This window comes from Camelus bactrianus, chromosome X (assembly GCF_048773025.1).
Source record: "Camelus bactrianus isolate YW-2024 breed Bactrian camel chromosome X, ASM4877302v1, whole genome shotgun sequence".
NCBI classification, from domain to species: Eukaryota; Metazoa; Chordata; class Mammalia; order Artiodactyla; family Camelidae; genus Camelus; species Camelus bactrianus.
In genome coordinates, this window is record NC_133575.1 from 2752373 (window position 1) to 2766578 (window position 14206).

At 39.2% G+C, this 14206-nt stretch overlaps 1 long non-coding RNA gene across 1 annotated transcript; it reads left to right on the plus strand.

The window, feature by feature from the left end:
- Nucleotides 1–1986: 1986 nt before the first annotated feature.
- Nucleotides 1987–4742, plus strand: LOC105079525 (uncharacterized). Its single transcript, XR_836272.3, has 4 exons — nt 1987–2277; nt 3232–3333; nt 3534–3572; nt 4567–4742. It is a non-coding gene; the product is annotated as an uncharacterized LOC105079525 (long non-coding RNA).
- The last annotated feature ends 9464 nt before the right edge of the window (nt 4743–14206 follow it).

Below are 14206 nucleotides of genomic sequence, written 5' to 3' on the forward strand. Positions count from 1 at the left end.
TCAATGGAAAAAGCACACAAACAATTATCAAGGAAACAAAGCAAGAAGACGGTGTTTATCCTGCCGGAGGTAAGTGTGACAGTTTTATGTGAAAAAGCATATTAGGGTTGGAATCTTGGCCACAAGTTCTTTCAAGAACTGCGTATTTTATAATTTTAGCTCTACCACAGAGAAGAGGTGTGACCAGACAGGCACTAGGCCCTAAATTTTCCAGGCACTATTTTGTCACGAGCAAAGGCTTAAGTCACATGACTTGGATGGCCCCTCTCAATCTTGAGCGTAGCCAGTGACAGACTAACCACGTGGACATAGAACTGTTATGTCAGGAGGTTCTCAGGTGCAGGAAACTATTTCTAGGTTCTTTAAAACCACCCTAGGAACTACTGTCTCAAGGGTCTTTCTTGATGTTAAGACATCAAATTCATTCTGCAAAATATGCTTTTTGAAGACGATCTTAGAACATGATAATCCATTCCTATATAGCCAAGGACTTTACAGCCACGAAACAGTCATTTCAAACACCAAGCATATTGCTTCATAAATACAGTTTCTGTTCAAAGCAATGGGGTTGGTGGTTAAGATTTAACTCTCTAAGTTCTATCTAATGTCCCTAAACAGCATTCCTAAATTTAAATGGTCTATGGGGTACATAATTGGTGAAGATTTAAATAAATCAATATGAGGTCCTAACCCTTGTGTAATTGAAAAAATAGCACAGGGGTTGTTCAATGAACACAAATACGTAAAATGTATGCTGGAAACACTTCCTTATATTTTCATAAATAGCTTTTTATATCAGGAGATTTAAATGGGTGTTTTTATTTTTTATTCCCCTATTATCATTCTCCTTTGGCTGAATCATTCCTGCCTTTACGACTCTTCCTTTAAATGTCTCCATTTTGGGGAATCTTTTCTACCTGGATGTTGACAGGGCAACTTAAGAAGGGAGAGAAAGGAACAGCTGGCCTGTTCTACAGTCTTTGGGAACTAGAGGTTGCAGCCTCCCAGCGTTGTTCTGGGGACGTGACGTGCAGCCACGGCCAGGACAGCACCAGCGGCGCCTTGGCCACAACAGGGGGCCCGGGAGATGCGCTCTCACTGTCTCCTTCATCTTGAAAACGTGTACATCCCATTGTGAGATTGTGTGGAAACCCTCCTCTGCAAAACGATGGGTATCACACAGGTGGGGACTGAGAATCTGAAGAGATGCATAAATGCTTATTTAAATGCTCCCAGTGGAACCGAAGGTTCATGGCCTTGGAGTGGCCTTGGGCAAGACACAAAGACTCGGCTGAAACTCTGAAGCTGTGCTGGCTGTTACTTAGTCATTGCTCTGGCAGTCACACGATGTTCCAGTGCTCCAGAGAGTGGGTAATGCTGTTTTTGTGTTTTGGGGACACAGCTGGGCAGTTTTAAATCAGATCTGGATGAGTGATTCCAATAAGGTGTCAGGAGGGCTAGAAGGGAGAATGGATTGAGAGGTAACACAGAGTAGATCAGTGCTGCTTCATCTGAAGAGAAAGTGGCAGGTGGACGGACGGAGCCGGAGGGGTCAGGTGCACCCCTCCAAGGGGTGTGAGTTTAGTGTGAGGTGGTCACTTCCTCTATATACTGGCAAATAAACCTGTCCTAACACTGACCTACACAAGCGTCCTCTGCACATCTGTGACGTCACACAGTGAGAGTGCAGGGCAAAAGAAATGCATTCATTCTTACACAGTGTGCAGAAGGTGGTTGCTACAGGGCAGCACTCTTAACAACCAGTGATGAATAGTCAGCTGCTTTTGGTCACCGAGAGAAATCAATTCCATTCCTGGGATAAAAAAACATATATACAGAGTTCTTGAACTTGCATGTGGTAATATGCACATGTGGTTAAAACATAAACAAACATGTTAACTGCTGTAGAAAACATGTTCTAGGAAACATGCTAGTAATTCTGCAAGGTGTGACCAGGTGAACTGTATGAGAGGGTGGTGATAAGGAGGGTCTTCCCCACTTTCCCTGTCACTGTAACCAAGTGTAGTGTCACCGCACTGATGGAGTGACACACGGACCACCACAGGCATGACTGTGGGTAGTAATCCACTAAATGTGTCATGATGATGCTAACGCACAACCAATAAAAACGTGTAACTATACATGTCTTTTCTTGTTCCCTCACAGATGACTGTATAAAAGAATTGCAAACTATTCAACTATCTGACGATGTCCTGATAGTAATTATTGTCAAGGTGGATGCAGCAGGCAACGAGAGCAAAGTGCTCGAAGTGCTTGGTATGTATCACATCCTAACATCCCCATGGTCAGTGCCTGTTAACACTTCCACTGTCAGCATTTTTATTCAGAAAGTCACCAGGTGTGCATATGACTCACTGCCCATTGACAAGGCCTAGGTCATTGTGTGCATTAAGATCCAGAAATGTGATCTACGATGAAACAAAGGTAAAAAGACGAGCTGGGAGCAGTGGGAAGTAACAGATCATCTGACCTTTCAAAATAAGTACCATGTGTTAAAATTGAAAGAAAGAATTCTGAAAATTCACTTGTTTTAAAAATAGTATCTGAAATTGCCAACTAACCTTAAGGCATGGCTATGATCTGACTGACCTCAGTCACTTCATTTTACGCTACTTCCCAATGCATTCTAAGGCCTGGAACTGAAGTTCATAAAATAATTCTTCATCCTGTTCAATTTCTCTCATGTCATGTTCTGAAGAACGCAGACATCAGCACAGGTGACCACGTAGACTCACTGACAGGTGTGCTGTAGTCCCTGTGACAACAGGTGACTATTTCAAAAGTGCACTATGGAGAACTGTGGTTTGATTAAAGAATAAATCATCTCCCATGACTATGTGTAACATGGTCAATATGTCTAAAGGAGGTTAGAACACGTTTCCAGAATATTTTCTCCAGAATGAGGCTTGAATGTCAGATAGAGTTTCCAAGAAGCTGATAAATAAGCAGATAATTTCCATATTTGTGATGAATCAGAAGTTAGATTCACAGAGGTCCTCAGGAGTCTTTGCAGCCTTGGTGCTGATGCTGGAGAGAATGTTGTTAGAGTCACACAAGGTTTCATTCTGAAGACGTCTGTGTCTATTTGAGACTCTGTTAAACTTGTATGAAGTGAACATATGATTTGCACGTACAATTTCTTATACCGTGCTCAGAAATTTTCAAGGATTCTAATGGTCACGATTCTGCTTTATGCATTACGATTTTCAGCCAAAGTATGTGATACAACAGACGAAGTCTTACAGAAGATCAAGGAGCTGCTGAAGGAGAAGGGGATATCAGAAAACAATCTTCAGAAAGTCCTCTGCCTTGGTAATAAAACTACACTTTATCCTGAATACATCATTCATGTGGGATGTAAATAGGCTGTCTGGAAACAACTTGATTTGTTTAAATTTTCTTCCATAAAGAATCTTTTATAAAACCCATAAATGAAAAAAGAAAACTTTCGGAATGTTGGGAAATTGTAATGCTCGGCTATTCTTTTATTCTTGTCTTTGATTTTCCCCCAGATGTCTGTTTAATAAAAGAAGATGCTGCCAAAACCAACTGTAAGTTAAAATGAACTCTTGTTACTGCTGTTCCAGCAAATAAATCAGGAAAGACATTCTGTGACTTAATATCAACCAAATTTTGTAGGTTACTATGTCTTTTGCCTCACTCATTGAAATTATGTCACTACACAATTTTTTCTCTTACACTGAGGGGTTTTCACATCTCTTGAGTCTTATTAAATTACATATTAATGATTGGCCATTTAATTGTGTGCAATTTTGTTGAGAAATCACCACCATGCAGGCTTTATGCAGATGACAGACCTTAGAGAGAAGCAGGAATTGCCAGAAATTAATGAAAACTAATTAATTTCCCCATCAATCCTGAGCTGGTGTATCTCCATACACATCCTGAACCAGGAGAACAGGGCTGACAGTTGCAGAAGCTACGTTTAACTGCACACAAATGAGACTGCCCCACTGAAGACCTTCCAACCACACTGTCTGAAACACAGCTTTGTTTTATATTCCTCTTTAGAGGCTGATTTTGCTAAAGTGGGATGTTTAAGGTTTCTAGAAGAAGATAGCCCAGGAAAAGGACCTGGAATGAGGCTAACTTGTGGCTTTATTTATTTATTTATTTTTTAGGAACAGAGAGAGGAAAAAGCCAGACAGTAATAGTAGCTTCCAAATGATTATAATTCTGAAGCCACCAAAGGCAAAATTTAAAAATTAGAAAAGCGTAACTCAATCAGAGATCCTGCCAAACATTTTTTGATGAATCATTCCACGACCATGCATCAGGAAATCACAAGACCCCTAGAATCAATCCTACCCAGGAGAGGTCCCGCCATATGTAAATACTTGGGGCAATTCCCAATGGATGCCCACACATCAGAGATGTGGGGAGACTAACTTCCACATGGAATCTGCCCACAGGATTCACTAACAGCTCCTCTGACTCCAGACATGCTACTCCCTGAGGCTGAGAACCTGTCACCTGTTAGACAGTCAACTCAACTAACCCCTGTCCTGTTTTGTTCACCTACAGAACATGTCACACAGAACCTGGCACGGCATCTTCTCCATGGAATCAGGATCAACAATATGGAGACAACATTCCTGGTTCCCGCATAACATCATTTCTCTCTCTCCCCAAAGTCACACTTCCTTTCCCATTTCTTCCCTCCTGCTCAGCGTTCGTATCCTCTTTGGTGGTATTTGATTTCTGACAGATTAAATAAATTGATTTAGTAAGTACTCTGTGCATGTGTATCTTTGCAGAAAGTCACCTAATTTAAAACTCACCAACAGCCACATTAAACATCCAGGAAAATGGGCCTTTAATAGGACAGATGTCTCGCCAGAGACAAGTCTGATGAGGGTTAAACAGAGATGTCCTCAGGGTGTCCTGGTCAGAGGGAGAAAAAAGAAGTACACCATCATGGGAATGGAAGAGGACTATGTTCTCTTTATTGTAGTGGGATGGGGCACTGTGGTCAAAAAAGAGTCCTCACAGGGCACCTTATTCATTGTGGGGAAAGAAACGTGTGTGGGACTCACTCAAATACATGCAGGGGAAGTGTGAGATGCCATATCCATAACTGAGGGGATGTGCCTTTTCCGATAGCACGGCGTGTCTCAAATTCAGTAAAAGGACCAGTAATTATTACTGATGGGTCACTAGTCACCCAAGACGGGCAGCAGCTGAGACATGGTCCCTCCATAGCACCATTAAGTCAGCCGAGTCCTTATAGGAAGAAGGCGACTGAGAGCTCAGGTGGGAAGTTGTAATGTCAGACACAGAACACAGGATCTGAAGACAGGATTCTTTCCTCTATGCTTCCAAAAGCAAGAGACACAGGATTGGCAAGAAATGGGCAGAGCACATGGAGAAGCTTCCCATGGTCCTCAAGGTGTTAGCAATCTAAGAGAGCCTGCACCCTAGATCTGGGGCCAAGGGACAGAGATCTGCACGAGGCCTGGAAATATAAATCTAGACCTCAGTGATACTCGACAAAATAAATGTTTCAGTTAATACATAGAGATAGTCTCCAAATGGGCTTCAGCTGGGCAAAGCCAAAAGCACTCCTAAGGAAGGTTTCTATGGATTTACAGGGAAGTAATAGAGAAGTGGCCGCCATGTTCAAATTATCCTCTCATATAAAAGGGATGTGTGGAGGCTTCTGACGCTGGTTTACAGAGTGTTTGTGGAACTGCTTGATTGGAGGATGCATATACAGATAGGTGACTGAGTACAAACGGAGGGGTGAATCTCACAATACTAACTCAGGGAATGTTGAACGGCAGGACCTGACAAAAAAGAGTGGAAATTGTGAAATATGAAACATTTATAAATACATACATATGTGTGAGGTGAATATTTGTGAAACCAGTACTATAAAGCAAATATGAATTTTCATCAGAAATACAGAGAATACAAAAACAGTAAGCTAAATTTTGTAGACCAAAGTAACACTTTTGATGAAAATGGGCACATTTCCTCAAAAGAATGTTACAAAAATTGACTCAAGATGAAACTGAAAATCTGTTATCTTACATCTATTACATAAATTCTGTCATTAGAGAATTGTGCATAAAGAAGTTGCAACTACAAAAGATTTCACTAGTGAAAACCATCAAACATTCAAAGAAGAAATACCTAAACTTAGACAAACATTTCCACAGACACATAACCATGATTTCATAGTAAATTATTTCATATGCTTACCTACTCCTTAATCTTTAGATACAATTAAGTATTTTCAAGAAACTGGCATAAAGTCTACATTTTACAAAACCACACATTTTCATTAATGCACACACTAATATATTGGAGAGCAGTCTTTCGGGAGAAGGACACACAGATCAAAAGTGAGAGGATGGAAAAAGATATTTAATGCACATAGAAATAAGAAGGTAGGAGCAGCAATTCTGATTTAAGACAAAATAGCATTTTTTAAAAGGTCATAAAAAAGACAAAGAAGGAAACCATATAATGATTAAAGGACCAATATGAGATGAGGACATTACACCCATTAACATGTATGCATCCAATATATGAGCACCTTAACATATAAAGCAAATATTATCAGATAAAAAGGGAGAAACTGATCAGAACACAATCAGAGTAGGAGGCCTTAACATTCCATTAAAATGTGGGACAGATCATCCAGACAGAATATTAATAAGGCAACAGAGAAACTAAATAACACAATAAAAGAATTTGAATTGGTTGATAGTTTCAAAACATTACATCTTCCCCAATATAGAATATATATTCTTTTCAAGTGCACATGGAACATTTTCAAGGATAGATCATATACTCAGCTACAAAGGAAGTCTAAACAAATTAAAAAGGATAGAAATTATTTCAAGAAACTTTTCTCACCATGATGCCATGAAATCAGAAATCAAACACAGAAGAACAAAGGAGAGGGAACGGCCAGGATGGAGGAGTAGAAGGATGCTCATAGCTCACCGTGTCCCAGACATACACCACGACTCGCATCCACAAACCCAGCCAATCAGAGCACCTGCTGAACTGTGAAAGAACATCACTTTTTTCAAAAAACAAAATATGCCAGGAATCTGATAGGAAAACAGGAAAATAAGAAGAAAAAGCAAAAAAGTGCAGGATCAGTCCCATGGGGAGGGAGCAGGAAAGGAGGAATAGTGCTGGTTTGCTGGCTCTCTCCTTCTCCAAAGGAGAGGCCAGTGGGATAGAGGGGGAACCTCCAAGGCTCGGATCTGTACAGAGCACCCCCTGACTGACAGAAGTAAGTTAAATGGGCACAAAGTATCCCTGTGACACCCAGCCCGAGACACGAGCCAGCAGCTGTGGGAAGGTAAAGGCTGTCGGAGAAGGACAGAGGACTGGGGCAATTGCACTGAGGTAACCTCCGGGGACCTCAGGGTGCTGTGCATCATACCTGGGAGGGTATACAGACCAGAACAACCTAGGTCCTCCATGAAGTAGGAAAACAAACAAACAAAAAACAAACCAACAAGGCTGGTGTGCCCTGGGGGGAAGGGTGTCATATCCTTTGTCTCCAAAACCCACGGAACCAGTAATGGAGAGTTCTAGGGAGAAGAGATGCGATGCGGGGCTCAGCCTCAGGCACCACATCCTCTGGTGCTTATTCCCAAGGCAGGGGCAGTGTCAGAACCTGAATCCATACCTAGGGGCTTATTAGCTCGTAGGCGGGACTGAGACTTGTTTACAACCTGAGCGAGATAGGATCCTTCTGTCCTGGTGCCTCTGTGAACTTGAGCCTTTAAGACAAACGAACAAGGAGCAGAGTTCTGGTACGAAGCACGGGTGAGTGCTGTTCTGCCATTCTCCCCAAGCCCGTCTGTGGAGCATGGACCTGAGGCTGTGCGGACAGCTGCACAGAGCGCAGGAGCGATAAGCACCAGGAGAAGGCGTGACTCACACACCTACTATGCAGGAGAGCAGCACCTGACCTTGGTGTTGGGTCGGTGCAGGACCTGCCTGCCAACCTGCACTGGGAACAGCACAGACCAGGGGCGCGAACAGATGGCCTGTGGAAACAGCGAGCTGAGTTTGTGCAGCAAGGAAAGGGCAAGAGCAGCAACAACAACAAAACAAAAGGAGGCGCCATTCAGTAACAAGGGCAGGCTCTGACTATCAGGTCAAGGGCCACACCCCTAACCAAAGCAAAGTAAGACTTGGCAACCACTCACACTCAAGAAGGACCTCTCGACGAAATCATTAAGAGCACAGTCTCCGCAGGAACACACCCACTCATATTTTTCTCCCATCAACTTTTTCTTCTTTTGTAATTTTTAACTTCTTAAACAATTTTATAAGTCTCTATTTTTAATCCCTTTTAAAATTTTGTTTTAAAATACTTTTATTATTAAGATTTTCAAATGTTCCTTTTTCATTTTTAATTCTCTTGGCTTTGTTCCCGTTATTGATTATACCCAGTTTTCAAATTTTATTTTCCTCTTTTAAGGTTTTAAAACAGCGTCTCAACTCAGTTTTTATTTTATCTCAATTTGTTCTTCTGTTACTGTTATACTAAGTTTTAAAACTTTTTTTTTCTCTTCTTTTAAATTTCCTTTTTTTAAGTTCTATTTCTACATTCAATTTAGATAGATAAATAAACTCCTTAAGGACCATATTAGATAACTAATACTCCTTAAGCCATAGTGCTAGACATAGGAGCAAAATGAAGAGGCAGAGGAACCACCCCCAATTAAAAGAAAAACACAAATCCCCTGAAAGAATGATCAATGAAATAGACATCGATAGCCTACTAGATAAAGATTTCAAAAAAGGAGTGATCAAAGTGCTGAAAGAATTAAAAGACAGTGTGCTTAGAGATATAAAATATGTCAAAAATGAAACTGAAGCTATAAAGAAGAGCCAATAGAATACACAAACTCATTGACTGAGATGAGGAATGATCTAAAAGCTGTGCAAAGCCAACTAGATAATGCAGAGGAACGAATTAGTGACCTAGAAGACAGGACAATAGAAAGCACCCAATTAGAAGAGCTACAAAACAAACAAATAAAAACAAATGAAAATATCATACGGGACCTATGGGATAATATAAAGCACGCCAATCTTTGCAAAACAGGGGTCCCAGAAGGGGAAGAAAGATCAAGGGGGATTGAAAAGGCTTTTGAAGAAATCATGACTGAAAACTTCCCAAACTTAAAGAAGGAATCAGATATCCAAGTACAGGAAGCTCAGAGGGTCCCAAACAGGAAGAACCCAAATAGACCCACACCAAGACATATAATCAAGATGGCCAGAGTCAAGGTTAAAGAGATGATCCTAAAGGCAGCAAGGGAAAAGCAAAGAGTGAGTTACAAGGGAACCCCCATAAGGCTCTCAGCTGATTTCTCTACACAAACACTACAGGCCAGAAGGGAGTGGCAAGACATATTCAAAGTCCTGAATGAAAAAAAGATGCAGCCAAGGATACTTTATCCAGCAAGGCTATCCTTTAGGATAGAAGGAGAGATAAAGAATTTCACAGACAAGAAAAAGCTACAAGAGTTTAGCAACACCATACCCATGCTAAAAGAAATATTGACAGGTCTACTCTAAATACAAAAGTAGCAGGATGCTACAGAAATGAGAAACTCACAACTGGAAAGGTGATAACTCATGAAATACAAATAAAATACACACGAAATTATAAAAGAAGACATACAAATCATTGAAAGTGGGAGAGAGAGGCAGGGAAATAAAGAATTTTTTTTGTTTCTTTTTTAAATTTTTTGTTCTCGGTAGGATGGGTTTGAGATTATGTTACTATCAGTTTAATAAAAAGTTATAGTAATGGGCTAATAGATTTACGAAAAAGGGTAACCACAAGCCAAAAACTTATAAGAGAGTGACAAAAACTGAATAAAATCCATAATAACAAAAGGAAAATTACCAAACCACAAAAGGAAGAAGAAAGGAACAAAGAGGAAATACCAAAACAACTGTAAAGATAAGTTCAAAATGGCAATAAACACACATCCATCATTAATTACTGTAAATGTTAATGGACCAAATGTTCCAGTCAAAAGATGCAGAGTGGCAGACTGGATTATAAAGCAAGAACCTTCAATATGCTGCATACAAGAGACCCACTTTAGGGAGAAGGACACATATAGATTGAGAGTGAAAGGATGGAAAAGGATATTCCATGCAAATGGAAATGCCAAAAAAGCAGGTGTTGCAGTACTGATTTCACACAAAATAGACTTTAAAACAAAGGCCATAAAAAAAGATAAAGAAGGACATTTTATGATGTTTAAAGGAATGATACAAGATGAGGCTATTACACTCGTTAATATATATGCACCCAATATAGGAGCACCTAAGTACATACAAGAATTACTAACAGAGATAAAGGGGGATATTGATGGGAATACAATCATTGTAGGAGATTTTAACACTGCACTAACATCACTAGACAGATCTTCCAGACAGAAAATAAATAAGGCAACAGAGAAATTAAGTAATACGATAGAAAAACTAGATTTGGTGGATATTTTCAGAGCATTACACCCCCCCAAAATAGGATATACATTCTTTTCAAGTGCACATAGAACATTTTCCAGGATCGATCATGTACTTGAGCACAAAAGAAACCTCAACAATGTCAAGAAGATAGAAATTATCTCAAGCATCTTTACTGACCAAAATGTCATGAAACTAGAAATCAACAACAGAGAAACAAAGGAGAACAAAAGGAAGGCATGGAGATTAAACAACATGGTATTAAAAAAACAATGGGTCAATGAGGAAATCAAAGCTGAAATTAAAAAATACCTTGAGACAAATGACAATGAAAGCACAACCACTCAAAATCTATGGGACACGGCAAAGGCAGTGCTAAGAGGGAAGTTTATAGTGATACAGGCCTTCCTCAAAAAAGAAGAACAATCTCAAATAAACAATTTAACCCACCACCTGAATGAATTAGAAAAAGAAGAACAAAAAGCCCCAAAAGGCAGCAGAAGGAAGGAAATTATAAAGATTAGGGAGAAAATAAATACAATAGAGATTAACAAGGCCATAGAAAAAAATTAACCAAACCAAAAGCTGGTTTTTTGAAAAAGTAAATAAAATCATCAAACCTCTGGCAAAACTCACAAATAAGAAAAAAGAGAGAGCACAAATTAGCAAAATAAGAAAGGAAAATGTAGAAATTACAACAAATAAAATAGAAATACAGAATATCATACGAGAATATTATGAAAAACTATACGGAACCAAACTAGATAACCTAGAGGAGATGGACAAGTTTCTGGAAACATACTGTCCACCAAGACTGAATCAAGAAGAATCTGAACACTTGAACAAACCGATCACTAGAAATGAAATCGAAATAGCAATTAAAAACCTCCCTACAAATAAAAGTCCAGGACCGGATGGCTTCACCAGGGTTTTCAACCAAACATACAAAGAAGAACTCATACCAGTCCTTCTCAAACTCTTCCAGATGATTGAAAAGTAGGGAATACTCCCAAACTCATTCTATGAAGCCACCATCACCCTGATACCAAAACCAGGCAAAGACACTACAAAAAAAGAGAATTATAGGCCACTATCACTGATGAACATAGACGTCAAAATCCTTACCAAAATTTTAGCAAATAGAATCCAACAACACATAAAAAAGATTATACATCATGACCAAGTGGGGTTCATCCCAGGGACACAAGGGTGGTTCAACATATGCAAATCAATCAATGTAATACATCACATCAACAAGAGAAAGGACAAAAACTACATGATCATCTCAATCGATGCAGAAAAAGCATTTGATAAAATTCAACACCCATTTATGATAAAAACTCTCACCAAAGTGGGTATAGAGGGAACATATCTCAACATAATAAAAGCTACATATGACAAACCTACAGCCAGCATAGTACTCAACGGTCAAAAACTCAAAAGCTTCCCACTAAAATCTGGGACAAGACAAGGATGCTCACTCTTACCACTCCTATTCAACATAGTCAAGGAAGTCCTAGCCACAGCAGTCAGACAAGAGAGAGAAATAAAAGGGATCCAAATTGGAAAAGAAGAGGCAAAAATATCACTATATGCCAATGACATGTTACTACTTATAGACAGCCCTTAAAGGTCCACACAAAAACTACTAGAGCTGATCAAAGAATTCAGCAACGTAGCAGGTTACAAGATTAACGTTCAAAAATCAGTTGCATTTCTTTACACTTACGATGAATCAACAGAAAAAGAAAGTAAACAATCCTCTTTAAAATAGCACCCAAAGTAATAAAATATCTGGGAATAAATTTAACCAAGGAGGTGAAAGAATTATACACTGAAAACTATAAAGCATTGATGAAGGAAATTAAAGAAGACTTTAAAAAATGGAAAGATATCCCATGCTCTTGGATTGGAAGAATCAATATTGTTAAAATGGTCACACTGCCCAAGGCAATCTACAGATTTAACGCAATCCCTATCAAATTACCCAGGACATATCTCACAGAACTAGAACAAATCATAATAAAATTTATATGGAACCATCAAAGACCTAGAATTGCCAAAGCATTACAGAAGAGAAAGAAAGAGGTTGGAGGAATAACTCTCCCAGACTTCAGACAATACTACAGAGCTACAGTCATCAAGACAGCATGGTATTGGTACCAAAACAGACATATAGACCAATGGAACAGAACAGAGAGCCCAGAAATGAACCCACAAACTTTTGTTCAACTAATCTTCCACAAAGGAGGAAAGAATATACAATGGAATAAAGACAGTCTCTTCAGCAAATGGTGTTGGGAAAACGGGACAGCAGCATGTAAAACAATGAAGCTAGAACACTCCCTTACACCAGACACAAAAATAAACTCAAAATGGATCAAAGACTTAAACATAAGACAAGATAAAGTAAAACTCCTAGAAGAAAATATAGGCAAAACATTATCTGACATACATCTCAAAAATGTTCTAGAACAGTCTACTCAAGCAATAGAAATAAAACCAAGAATAACCAAATGGGACCTAATGAAACTTACAAGCTTCTGCACAGCAAAGGAAACCAGAAGCAAAACAAGAAGACAATCTACGGAATGGGAGAAAATTTTCGCAAATGAAACCGACAAAGGCTTGATCTCCAGAATACATAAGCAGCTCATACGACTCAATATGAAGAAAATAAATAACCCAATCCAAAAATGGGCAGAAGACCTAAACAAGCAATTCTCCAAGGAAGAAATACAAATGATCAATAGGCACATGAAAAAATGCTCAATATCACTAATTATCAGAGAAATGCAAACCAAAACTACAATGAGGTATCACCTCACACCACTTAGAATGCCCATCATTCAAAAATTCACAAATGACAAATGCTGGAGAGTCTGTGGAGAAAAGGGAACCCTCGTACACTGCGGGTGGGAATGCAATTTGGTGCAGCCACTGTGGAAAACAGCATGGAGATTCCTCAAAAGACTAGGAATAGACTTACCGTATGACCCAGGAATCCTTCTCCTGGGCTTATATCCAGAAGGAACCCTACTTCAGAAAGACACCTGCACCCCAATGTTCATAGCAGCACTATTTACAATAGCCAAGACATGGAAACAGCCTAAATGTCCATCAACAGGTGACTGGGTAAAGAAGAGGTGGTATATCTATACAATGGAATACTATTCAGCCATAAAAACCAACAACATAACGCGATTTACAGCAACATGGGTGCTCCTGGAGAATGTCATTCTAAGTGAAGTAATCCAGAAAGAGAAAGAAAAATACCATGTGAGATCGCTCATATGTGGAATCTGAAAAAAAAAAAAAAGCATAAATACAGAACAAAAATAGACTCATAGACGTAAAATACAGACTTGTGGTTGCCAAGGGGCAGGAGGTGGGAAGCGATAGACTGGGAGTTCAAAATTGTAGAATAGATAAACAAGATTATACTGTATATGTATAGCACAGGGAAATATATACAAGATCTTATGGTAGCTCACAGAGAAAGGAATGTGACAATGAGTATATATATGTTCATGTATAATTGAAAAACTGTGCTCTACATTTGAATTTGACACAACATTGTAAAATGATTATAAATCAATAAAACTGTTTAAAAGAAGATTGATACAAAGTCTACATCTTATACAAGCATGCATTTTCATTAATGCACAAACATACTAATTTATTGGATAGCAACCTT